The sequence below is a fragment of the Budorcas taxicolor genome, chromosome 10, assembly GCF_023091745.1.
Source record: "Budorcas taxicolor isolate Tak-1 chromosome 10, Takin1.1, whole genome shotgun sequence".
In the NCBI taxonomy this organism is placed as follows: domain Eukaryota; kingdom Metazoa; phylum Chordata; class Mammalia; order Artiodactyla; family Bovidae; genus Budorcas; species Budorcas taxicolor.
The window spans coordinates 87137291-87150194 of NC_068919.1; the positions used below are offsets into that span (position 1 = coordinate 87137291).

At 45.1% G+C, this 12904-nt stretch overlaps 1 protein-coding gene across 1 annotated transcript in view; it reads left to right on the forward strand.

The window, feature by feature from the left end:
- The first annotated feature begins 336 nt into the window (after nt 1–336).
- ADCK1 (aarF domain containing kinase 1) overlaps nt 337–12904 on the forward strand; it is a 143590-nt gene continuing 131022 nt past the window's right edge. The window contains exon 1 of the mRNA XM_052646781.1: nt 337–415. The gene's annotated coding sequence lies outside the window, so the exon portion shown is untranslated. The remainder of the gene's footprint in view (nt 416–12904) is intronic.

The following is a 12904-nucleotide window of genomic DNA, read 5'->3' on the forward strand; positions in this document are numbered from 1 at the left end:
AGATGGATCAGCAACTGTGTAAAATTTTTCCTTGCCTGTTCGAATACCTTATTTTAAATACACAAAGCCACAACTCCATCCTCTTACTGAACATAAATCTATGACCAGTTTGGAAAGCCTCTTGGAGATGATTCTTTTCAGCGCAGGCAAAGAAACAGGCTACCTGCTACCCGCAGGTCAAGTGTCTGCGACTCCTCGGCCTCCGGAGGTGGAGCGTTCCAGAGGGAGCGCGGTGTTTCTCCGGACCCGTCCCCGCGGCTGAGAGCACCAGAAAACTACAACTCCCGGCAGGCCGCGCAGCGCCCCGGCTTAACCAAGCGCAATCTGGGGGGTGGCGGCAAAGTTGCCCGCGAATCCCCGCCGCCCAGGCTGCGGCTGGAAGCCTAGCGCCGCGTCTTCTTGCTTCCCCACCCTGGTGAGTAGGGGCAGCCCTCCTTCGGAGGCCGGAGCCGAACCCGGGCCGCCAGGGGCCGCGGGAGCGCGGGGAAGTCGAAGTGGACGCGCCTCCGCCGGGGCCGCCGCTCGGGAGGGGACCCTGCGCGAGTGCCCTTGGCACCCGCGGGCCCGGCGCGCGGCCACGTGACTCGGGCGGCTGGCAGGGCCCCGCCTCCTCCGCGGCCACTCCTGCCGGCTCTCCGGTGGGCGGAAGCGGGGCGCGGTCCCGCGTGTCCGGTGGCGCGGCTGGAGGAAGGCAGCCGGTGGCTCACCCAGACCTCCTCAGGCCCTGTGGCCCTGTGACCTCCGGGGCGCAGGCGTCGCGGGGCCTGAGCGCGGTCTGGATCAGAAGCAAGGGCGCGCGGTTATCTCTGCCCTCCGCTTGGGCCCGCGGCGCCCAGCAGCTCGCCTTATCTGTAGCACTGGCTGGGGCTTCCCTGGTGGCTCAGATGGTAAAGAATCTTGTTCAGTTCAGTCGCTCAGTTGTGTCTGACTCCTTGCGACCCCGTGGACTGCAGCACCGCCAGGCTCCCTGTCCATTGCCAACTCCCGGAGTTTACTCAAACTCATGTCCACTGAGTCGGTGATGCCATCCAAGCATCTCATTCTCTGTCGTCCCCGTAAGAATCTTATCTGTCTGAAATGCAGGAGTGCCAGGTTCGATCCCTGGGTGGGTAAGATGCCCTGGAGAAGGGAGCATGGCAACCCACTCCAGTAATCTTGCCTGGAGAGTTCCCACGGACAGAGGAGCCTGGTGGGCTACGGTCCATGGGGTCACAAAGAGTCGCACACGACTGCGACTTTTTCACTTTGCTGGGCTCTGAGCTTCTGGATTGCGAGGTAGACTTGTGTTGATGACAGCCGGTTGGAGAGCTGCCTCTAGAAGACATCTACCAAGCACAGCCCTCTCCCCAGGTTAAGTGACATTTACTTTGTACTGACTAGGAAGTCATTCGATTCAACAAATACTTATGGATCACCTGCGTGATTCTTGGCACTTGGTGCTCAGGAAATGTTTGCAGAGTTGAAAGTGACTTTGTGCCTTCACACGTTGTTTTAAAGCAGTAGTTCTCAAACTTCAGCGTGTATCAGAATCACCTGAAGGGCTTGGTACAACACAGAAACCTGGACCACATCCCCAGAGGTTTGGATTCAGTAGGTCTGGGGTTCCCAGATGAAAGCTCAGTGGTAAAAAAAAAAATCCTCCTGCCGATGCAGGAGATGCAGGTTCAATCCCTGAGACAGGAAGATTCCCTGGAGTGGGCAATGGCAACCCACTCCAGTATTCTTGCCTGGGAAATCCCATGGACGGAGCCTGGAGAGCTAGGGTCCATAGGGCTCACAAAGAGTCAGACACGCCTAAGCAGTCACACACGCACAGTTCTAGGGTGGGGAGCAAGTATTTGCATTTCTAACATGCTGGTCTGGGGATACACTTTTGAGTATCACTGTTTTGTAGGAAAAAAAAATCCTGTGAACTTAAAGCACCAACTCTTCACTCCTGGACCTGGGCTTTTCTATGCTGGTGCCCGTTTAACTTTGGTAGTGATAGTAAGCATGTACGTATTACTTTGTTCGTGGTAACTTCCCCCACATTTTATACAGATTTTCATGTATAGGTCTATATGTGTCAGTTTTCCTGAGTTACACCGTATTTTATCATACCGTGTCTTCGCTTGGCCATTTCTCAGCAACCCTCAGGATGTAAAATTTGACCTCTGCTGGTAGAGTTTACATTTTTTTTTTCCTTTCTGATATACACATTTTCTTCTCACACAAGGGACCTGTAAGATAAGAATAGTGCTTGGTTCAGGCATCCACCCCTCCCCACCACGACTCACTGAAGAAATTATTTCCGGTTAGCTACGTGCATCAGAGGTGCCCAGCAAGCCCTGTTCTCATCCACCTTGTGTGCTCTTGTTTGGATCAGATACACTTGGATTCAAGTTCTGGCCTCATCACTTAGGAGCTTTCCAGCCAGGTTTCTTACCTTTTCTAAAACTCATCTTCCTCTGTAGAATGAGGATATGATAGGATGCACCCCAGAATGCACTTGCGTGAGTTTCATGAGATGTTCAAACACACTGTTCTTCCTGAGTCCCCCTCTCTCTGGATGAAATGGGTGGTAAATTCTACTCCTTGCCTGGGTGAGATTTATTTTTCCTGTCTACTCCGGGACTTTGGCATCAGCTGGGGATTCCTCAGCATTGATTTGAGACATCAAGTCAATGGATGGCACCATCCCCTTGGTTGCTTTTTGTCTACATCAGTAACTAGACTTCCCTGAAAACCTGATCACTTTCCAAAGGTGTTATTGGGTCTTTTCCAGTCTTGGGAGCAGACCAAATGAAATACTGCTCATCTATCTAACAGTCTTTCTAGGAAATGGGAGGGGTGCTGTGGTCACTTTACGGGATTAATGGGATTAGAGCCTTAAATTCTTTCCTCTGTGGTCATTCTCACCTGTGCAACCAAATAGGATGCAGTGATTCTAGGCTTATTGTCCTGGAATATGGCTTGGGAAAGAAGCAGCAGATGGATGGTAGTTGAAAAGACCCAGCCCAGTGAACAGTAAGTGCTTGGTTCCCTATTTCTGTACAGGGGATGGAATTGCATTTGACCATTTTATCAGACTCTGCTCTTGCCTTGTCTCATGACTTGCTGGTATGTTTCCTGTGGTCCAGCAAGATGGATACCATTCTCATCCTTGACTTGGCAATAACGTAGCTCTCCTAAACGTTTCATAGCCTGGAGTGGTGGCTTCTGGTGAGGTGCTTTGATTGATCTTGGGACATGCTCTTGATTTCTGGGGTGCCAAGCAGTGACGTCCCTATGCCTGGCTCTGTTTGGGGTTGGTAGAGGGTCAGAAGTCATAGTGACTGATGCAGTTACTTGAGAATGGAAGTGAGAATGATGGAGGTCTGCATCTGGTGATTGGAGTCCCCAATCAGGAAGGTCTGAGGTCATGTCCCATAAAGAGATAGCGCTGAAGGGATTTCCCTTGTGTGTCTATGTGTGTTAGTTGCTCAGGGGTGTTGGACTCTTGGTGATTCCATGGACTGTAGCCCGCCAGGCTCCTCTGTCCTCTGTCTACTCTGCTGTTTACTAGCTGAGCCACCTGTGGGTAAATCCCTCACCCTTTCTGCTCCTTGGTGTCCTCATTTATCCCTGGGGGTGGCAGTGGTATTTGTCTCACGTCACTGTGTGGTGAGGGGGATGTGTGGAACAGGTGTCCTCAGCCGCTGAGATCTAATGCCTGATGATCTGAGGTGGAGCTGCTGTGATAATAATAGAAATAAAGTGCACAATAAATGCAATGCATTAGAATCATCCCCAAACCATCCCCACCCCTCACCCTAGTCCATGGAAAAATTGTCTTCCATGAAACCGATCCCTGGTCCCCAAAAGGTTGGGGACTGCTGGTGTGGAATAACTAATAAGATAATGAGTGCAGAGGGCTGTGTGAAGGTCAGTTATTGCCAGTATTATTATCTGTTGGTTAGGTTTCGGGGTCCAGTGTCCTCAGGCACTCCCCCCCCCCACCCTCAACTGAAAAAAACGCAGGACGCGATGGTATGAGAGACAACTCAGGTGAAAGTCAAAAAGGCAAGTAAATAGAACAGGGCAGGTGATTCATTAGCAAAAGGTTTAATAATGAAAGGTGTTTCTCATCGACAGACATATTTCACGGCTGACAGGGTCTTTTAAAATACCCCGAGGGAAGCAACTCATTTACATGTTAAAGACTCACTGGCAGGTTTTGGAAAACTCCAGCTCCAGTCTATTTAGACACAGCTGGGCTCCTATGTCATCTATTTCTGTTTTTCAGTTTCCACCTCTTTTATTACTGAGGACATTCGCATGAAAGCTGGGACTTGGGAGTTGTGTCTCCTTCAGAGCTGCTTCCCCATTCAGAGGCGGGCTCAAGGCCGGGGAGGCCTGTCGCCTCGAGGGCCAGGCCTGGAGGGTGGTGCAACCTCAGGAGGATGGGGTTGGGGAGGGTGGGCTGGGAGCTGGGGCCGGGGATAACTGGGGGAGGATGGCAGCCTTGGGGTTGTGATTCTTACCTGGGGACCTGTGATGTTACTGACTCAGTACAGGTCTCACAGGGTGTAGTTTATCCATCTCAGAAGGCCTCCAAATAGGAGGTGGTTAGTTTTTATGGGCTAGGTAATTTCATAGGCTAATAAGCGGGAGGATTTATCCTATTTTGGGGAAGGGGTGGGGACCTCCAGAAATTGGAAACTCCCACTCCCAACTGTCAGCCTTAGAACTGTCATGGCACCCGTGGGTGTGTCATTTAGCACGTGCTAATATACCACAATGAGGAGAGGCTCAAGGCCTGCTGGAAGGCAAATCTTCCGCCATCTTGGGCCTAATTGGCTCTAACTAGTTTATGTCGTTTCTTTAACGGCTGTGCCATTCTTTTAAAGGTTATGCCCTGCCCGCTTCCCTCCTGCCTCACTTTGAGTGGGGTGGGCGCCACTGGAGAGTTAGAGCAGAGGAGCGCACGCTTGGACCCAACGCTGCCAGGTTGAGGATAGACTGGAATATTTTCACTCTTTCATTCATTCAGTGGCTATTGTTTTTTTTTTTTTTTTTAGCAGGGTTACTTATTCATTTATTTATGTGTTAGTGAATTCTGCCCTTCGCATCCAGTGGAAAAGGCAGACATTGGACCAGATTATTAGATGTGAAAGCAGTGCACAATAAAACCAGAGAGGAAGGAGCAAGGAAGGCAGGAGGCTGACGGACAAAAGGCTCCATAGAAGGTGAATAGAGGATTGACTGCGGGAGATGAGGCTGGAGAGGTGGATGGGGGTGAGAATGGCGTGGGTCTTGAATGCCTTACTAGAGACTTTGGACTTTTTGGTAGATAGTAGGGAGGTAAGACAGAATGTGGTCCACTGGAGAAGGGAATGACAAACCACTTCAGTATTCTTGCCTTGAGAATCCCATGAACAGTATGAAAAGGCAAAATGATAGGCTAGCGAAAGAGGAACTCCCCAGGTCAGTAAGTGCCCAATACGCTACTGAAGATCAGTGGAGAAATAACTCCAGAAAGAGTGAAGGCATGGAGCCAAAGCAAAAACAATACCCAGTTGTGGATGTGACTGGTGATAGAAGCAAGGTCCGATGCTGTAAAGAGAAATATTGCATAGGAACCTGGAATGTCAGGTCCATGAATCAAGGCAAATAGGAAGTGGTCAAACAGGAGATGGCAAGAGTGATGTCAACATTCCAGGAATCAGTGAACTAAAATGGACTGGAATGGGTGAATTTAACTCAGATGACCATTATATCTTCTACTGTGGGCAGGAATCCCTCAGAAGAAATGGAGTAGCCATCATGGTCAACAAAAGAGTCTGAAATGCAGTACTTGGATGCAGTCTCAAAAATGACAGAGTGATCTCTGTTCATTTCCAAGGCAAACCATTCAATATCACAGTAATCCAAGCCTATGCCCCAACCAGTAATGCTGAAGAAGCAGAAGTTGAACGGTTCTATGAAGACCTACAGGCCTTTTAGAACTCACATCTGAAAGAGATGTCCTTTTCATTATAGGGGACTGGAATGCAAAAGTAGGAAGTCAAGAAACATCAGGCAAATTTGGCCTTGGAATGCAGAATGAAGCAGGGCAAAGACTAATAGAGTTTTGCCAAGAGAACGCACTGGTCATAGCAAACACCCTCTTCCAACAACACAAGAGAAGACTCTACACATGGACATCACCAGGTGGTGAACACTGAAAGCAGATTGATTATATTCTTTGCAGCCAAAGATGGAGAAGCTCTATACAGTCAGCAAAAACAAGACCAGGAGCTGACTGTGGCTCTGATCATGAACTCCTTATTGCCAAATTCAGACTTAAATTGAAGAAAGTAGGGAAAACCACTAGACCATTCAGGTATGACCTAAATCAAATCCCTTCTGATTATACGGTGGAAGTGAGAAATAGATTTAAGGGACTAGATCTGATACAGTGCCTGATGAACTATGGAATGAGGTTCGTGACATTGTACAGGAGACAAGGATCAAGACCATCCCCATGGAAAAGAAATGCAAAAAAGCAAAATGGCTGTCTGGGGAGGCCTTACAAATAGCTGTGAAAAGAAGAGAAGCGAAAAGCAAAGGAGAAAAGGAAAGATATAAGCATCTGAATGCAGAGTTCCAAAGAATAGCAAGAAGAGATAGGAAAGCCTTCCTCAGCGATCAATACAAAGAAATAGAGGAAAACAACAGAATGGGAAAGACTAGAGATCTCTTCAAGAAAATTAGAGATACCAAGGGAACATTTCATGCAAAAATGGGTCGATAAAGGACAGAAATGGTAAGGACCTAACAGAAGCAGAAGATATTAAGAAGAGGTGGCGAGAATACACAGAACTATACAAAAAAGATCTTCATAACCTAGATAATCATGATGGTGTGATCACTCACCTAGAGCCAGACGTCCTGGAATGTGAAGTCAAGTGGGCCTTAGAAGGCATCACTACAAACAAAGCTAGTGGAGGTGATGGAACTCCAGTTGAGCTGTTTCAAATCCTGAAAGATGATGCTGTGAAAGTGCTGCACTCAATATGCCAGCAAATTTGGAAAACTCAGCAGTGGCCACAGGACTGGAAAAGGTCAGTTTTGATTCCAATCCCAAAGAAAGGCAATGCCAAAGAATGCTCAAACTACTGCACAATTGTACTCATCTCACACGCTAGTAAAGTAATGCTCAAAATTCTCCAAGCCGGGCTTCAGCCATACGTGAACTGTGAACTTCCAGATGTTCAAGCTGGTTTTAGAAAAGGCAGAGGACCCAGAGATCAAATTGCCAACATCTGCTGGATCATTGAAAAAGCAAGAGAGTTCCAGAAAAACATCTATTTCTGCTTTATTGACTATGCCAAAGCCTTTGACTGTGTGGATCACAACAAACTGTGGAAAATTCTGAAAGAGATGGAAATAGCAGACCACCTGACCTGCCTCTTGAGAAATCTGTATGCAGGTCAGGAAGCAACAGTTAGAACTGGACATGGAACAACAGACTGGTTCCAAATAGGAAAAGGAGTATGTAAAGGCTGTATATTGTCACCCTGCTTATTTCATTTATATGCAGAGTACATCATGAGAAATCTTGGACTGGATGAAGCACAAAATTGGAATCAAGATTGGAATCCTGGAATCAAGATTGCCAGGAGAAATATCAATAACCTCAGATATGCAGATGATACCACCCTTATGGCAGAAAGTGAAGAGGAACTAAACAGCCTCTTGATGAAGGTGAAAGTGGAGAGTGAAAACGTTGGCTTGAAACTCAGCATTCAGAAAACAAAGATCATGGCATCTTGTCCCATCACTTCATGGGAAATAGATGAGGAAACAGTGTAAACAGTGTCAGACTTTATTTTTTTGGGCTCCAAAATCACTGCAGATGGTGACTGCAGCCATGAAATTAAAAGATGCTTACTCCTTGGAAGAAAAGTTATGACCAACCTAGATAGCATATTGAAAAGCAGAGACATTACTTTGCCCACTAAGGTCCGTCTAGTCAAGGCTATGGTTTTTCCAGTGGTCATGTATGGATGTGAGAGTTGGACTGTGAAGAAAGCTGAGTGCTGAAGAATTGATGCTTTTGAACTGTGGTGTTGGAGAAGACTCTTGAGAATCCCTTGGACTGCAAGAAGATACAACCAGTCCATCCTAAAGGAGATCAGTCCTGGGTGTTCATTGGAAGGACTGATGCTGAAGCTGAAACTCCAATGCTTTGGCCACCTCATGCGAAGAGTTAACTCATTGGAAAAGACCCTGATGCTGGGAGGGATTGGGGGCAGGAGGAGAAGGGGATGACAGTTGATGAGATGGCTGGATGGCATCACTGACTCGATGGATGTGAGTCTGAGTGAACTCTGGGAGTTTGTGATGGACAGGGTAGCCTGGCGTGCTGCGATTCATAGGGTTGCAAGGAATCGGACACGACTGAGCAACTGAACTGAACTGAGGGAGGTAAGAGTGATAAGAGGACTTCCCTGTTGGCGCAGTAGTAATGAATCTTCCTGCAGTGCCGGAGCTGTAGGAGATGTGGGTTCAATGCCTGGGTGGGGAATATCCCTTGGAGGAGGGCATGGCAACACACTCCAGTATTCCTGCCTGGAGAATCCCATGGACAGAGGAGCCTGGTGAGCTACAGCCCAAGGGCTGCAAAGAGTCAGTCATGACTGAAGGGACTGAACACGCACGCAAGAATGATAAGAATGTACTTGCATTGGGATGATAGTGACTTGAGTGGCAGAGTGAAGGTTGCCTGGGATGTGGGAAAGTGTTTGGAATAGGGAGTGGTCGAATGGCTCAGGCAAGATGTGATGGGCTTCCCTCACTCGCCTTTATTAATTGTACAAGGTCATGCTGAATTCTTGCCCCTGAGATTTAGGAGTTCTTCTGCATAAGCTCTTCAGCTTTGCAGAAAAGGAGAAATGAAACTTAAAGTACCAGTAAGGAGAGGAAGTTTCATTTACTGAGCCTTTGTTAAAGCAGCATCTCATTTCATTCTTGCAGTGGCCCTATGAGGTAGGTACTATCAAGAACATTAAAAAAAATTTTTTTTTATTGAAGGATAATTGCTTTACAGAACTTAGGTGTTTTCTATCAAACCTCAATATGAATCAGCCATAGGTATACATATGTCCCCTCCCTCCTGAACCTCCCTCCCATATCTTCCCCCATCCCACCCCTCTAGGTTGATACAGAGACTCTGAGTTCCCTGAGACATACAGCAAGTTCCCGTTGGCTATCTATTTTACATATGGTAATGTAAGTGTCCATGTTACTCTTTCCATACATCTCACCCTCTCCTTCCCTCTCCCCATGTCCATAAGTCTATTGTTTATGCCTGTTTCTCCACTGCTGCCTTGTAAATAAATTCTTCAGTACCATTTTTCTTGATTCCACATATATGCGTTAGAATATATATTTATATTTCTCTTTCTGACTTATTTCACTCTGGGTTCATCCACCTCATTAGAACTGGCTCAAATGTGTTCCTTTTCATGGCTGAGTAATATTCCATTGTGTATATGTACCACTCATTTATCCATTCAACTGTCTATGGACATCTAGGATGCTTCCGTATTCTAGTTGTTGTAAATAGTGCTGCGGTGAACAATGGAATACATGTGTCTTTTTCAATTTTGGTTTCCTCAGGGTATATGCCTAGAAGTGGATTTCATATGGTGGTTTTATTCTTAGTTTTTTAAGGAATCTCCTTACTGTCTTCCACAGTGGCTGTATCAGTTTACATTCCCACCAATAGTGCAAAAGTGTTTCCTTTTCTCCACACCCTCTCCAGCATTTATTGTTTGTAGACTTTTTGCTGTGGGCCACTCTGACTGGTGTGAGGAGATATCTCATTGTAGTTTTGATTTGCATTTCTCTAGTAATGAGTGATGTTGAACATCTTTTCATGTGTTTGTTAGCCATCTGTATGTCTTCTTTGGAGAAATGTCTGTTTAGGTCTTTTCCCCACTTTTTGATTGGGTTGTTTGTTTTTCTGGTATTGAATTTATGAACTGCTTGCATATTTTGGAAATTAATCCTTTGTCAGTTGTTTCATTTGCTGTTATTTTCTCCCATTCTGAGGGTTGGCTTTTCACCTTGCTAATAGTTTCCTTTGCTGTGCAAAAGATTTTAAGTTTAATCAGGTGCCACTTGTTTACTTTTGTTTTTATTTCTGTTACTCTAGGAGGTGGGTCACAGAGGATCTTACTTTGATTTATGTCTTCAAGTGTTCTACCTATGTTTTCCACTGAGAGTTTTATAGTTTCTGGTCTTACGTTTAGGTCTTTAATCCATTTTGAGTTTCTCTTTGGGTATGGTGTTAGTTCAGTTCAGTTCAGTCGCTCAGTCGTGTCCAGCTGTTTGCAACCCCATAAATTGCAGCACGTCAGGCCTCCCTGTCCATCACCAACTCCCGGAGTTCACTCAGAGTTGCGTCCATTGAGCCAGTGATGCCATCCAGCCATCTCCTCCTCGGTCGTCCCCTTCTCCTTCTACCCCCAATCCCTCCCAGCATCAAAGTCTTCTCCAGTGAGTCAACTCTTCGCATGAGGTGGCCAAAGTACTGGAGTTTCAGCTTTAGCATCATTCCTTCCAAAGAAATCCCAGGGCTGATCTCCTTCAGAATGGACTGGTTGGATCTCCTTGCAGTCCAAGGGACTCTCAAGAGTCTTCTCCAACACCACAGTTCAAAAGCATCAATTCTTCGGCGCTCAGCCTTCTTCACAGTCCAACTCTCACATCCACACATGACTACTGGAAAAACCATAGCCTTGACTAGACGGACCTTAGTCGGCAAAGTAATGTCTCTGCTTTTGAATATGCTGTCTAGGTTGCTCATAACTTTTCTTCCAAGGAGTAAGCATCTTTTAATTTCATGGCTGCAGTCACCATCTGCAGTGATTTTGGAGCCCCCAAAAATAAAGTCTGACACTGTTTCCACTGTTTCCCCATCTATTTCCCATGAAGTGATGGGACCAGATGCCATGATCTTCGTTTTCTGAATGTTGAGCTTTAAGCCAACTTTTTCTTCACCCTCCTCTTTCACCTTCATCAAGAGGCTTTTTAGTTCCTCTTCACTTTCTGCCATAAGGGTGGTGTCATCTGCATATCTGAGTTTATTGATATTTCTCCTGGCAATCTTGATTCCAGCTTGTGCTTATTCCAGCCCATCGTTTCTCATGATGTACTCTTCATAGAAGTTAAATAAGCAGGGTGACAATATACAGCCTTGACGTACTCCTTTTCCTATTTGGAACCAGTCTGTTGTTCCATGTCCAGTTCTAACCGTTGCTTCCTGACCTGCATACAGATTTCTCAAGAGGCAGGTCAGATGGTCTGGTATTCCCATCTCTTTCAGAATTTTCCACAGTTTATTGTGATCCACACAGTCAAAGGCTTTGGCATAGTCAATAAAGCAGAAATAGATGTTTTTCTGGAATTTTCTTGCTTTTTCCATGATCCAGCAGATGTTGGCAATTTGATCTCTGGTTCCTCTACCTTTTCTAAAACCAACTTGAACATCTGGAAGTTCATGGTTCACGTATGGCTGAAGCCTGCTTGGAGAATTTTAAGTATTACTTTACTAGCGTGTGAGATGAGTGCAGTTGTGCAGTAGTTTGAACATTCTGTGGCATTGCCTTTCTTTGGGATTGGAATCAAAACTGACCTTTTCCAGTCCTGTGGCCACTGCTGAGTTTTCCAAATTTACTGTTACATTGTATGGTGTTAGGAAGTATTCTAATTTCATTCTTTTACATGTAGCTGTCCAGTTTTCCCAACACCATTTATTGAAGAGGCTGTCTTTGCCCCTTTGTGTATTCTTGCCTCCTTTGTCAAAAATAAAGGTACTTCTAGCTGCATGGGTTTATTTCTAGGCTTTCTATCTTGTTCCATTGGTCTATGTTTCTGTTTTTGTGCCAGTACCATACTGTCTTGATGACTGTAGCTTTGTAGTATAATCTGAAGTCAGGAAGATTGATTCCTCTAGCTCCATTCTTCTTCCTCAAGACTACTTTGGATATTTGAGGTCTTTTGTGTTTCCATATGAATTGTAAAATTTTTGGTGCTAGTTCTGTGAAAAATGTCATTGGTAATTTGATAGGGATCGCATTGAATCTGTAGATTGTGTTTGGTAATATAGTCATTTTCACAATATTGATTCTTCCTATCCAGGAACATGGAATATCTCTCCATCTGTTTGTCATCTTTGATTTCTTTCATTAGAGTCTTATGATTTTCTATGTACAGTTATTTTGTCTGCTTAGGTAAGTTTATTGCTAGTTATTTAATTCTTTTTGTTGCAATGGTGGATGGGATTGATTCCTTAATTTCTCTTTCTGATTTTTCATTGTTAATATATAGAAATGCAGGTGATTTCTGTGTATTGATTTTGTATCCTGAAACTTTGCTAAGTTCACTAATCAGCTCTAGTAATTTTCTGATACTGTCTTTAGGGTTTTCTGTGTATAGTATCATGTCATCTGCAAACAGTAAGAGCTTTACTTATTCTTATTTAATCTGGGTTCCTTTTATTTCTTTTTCTTCTCTGATTGCTGTAGCTAGGACTTCCAGAACTATGTTGAATGATACTGGTGAAAGTGGACACCCTTGTCTTATTCCTTATCTTAGGGGGAATGCTTTCAGTTTTTCACCATTGAGAATAATATTTGCTGTAGGCTTATCATATGTGGCCTTTACTATGTTGAGGTAATTTCCTTCTCTGCCCATTTTTTGAAGAGTTTTAATCATAAATGGGTGCTGAATTTTGTCAAAGGCTTTTTCTGCATCTATTGAGATTATCATATGGTTTTTTTTCTTTAATTTTTATTATTATTTTTTTTTAGTTTTTTATTTTTTTAATTTTAAAATCTTTAATTCTTACATATGTTCCCAAACATGAACCCCCCTCCCACCTCCCTCCCCATAA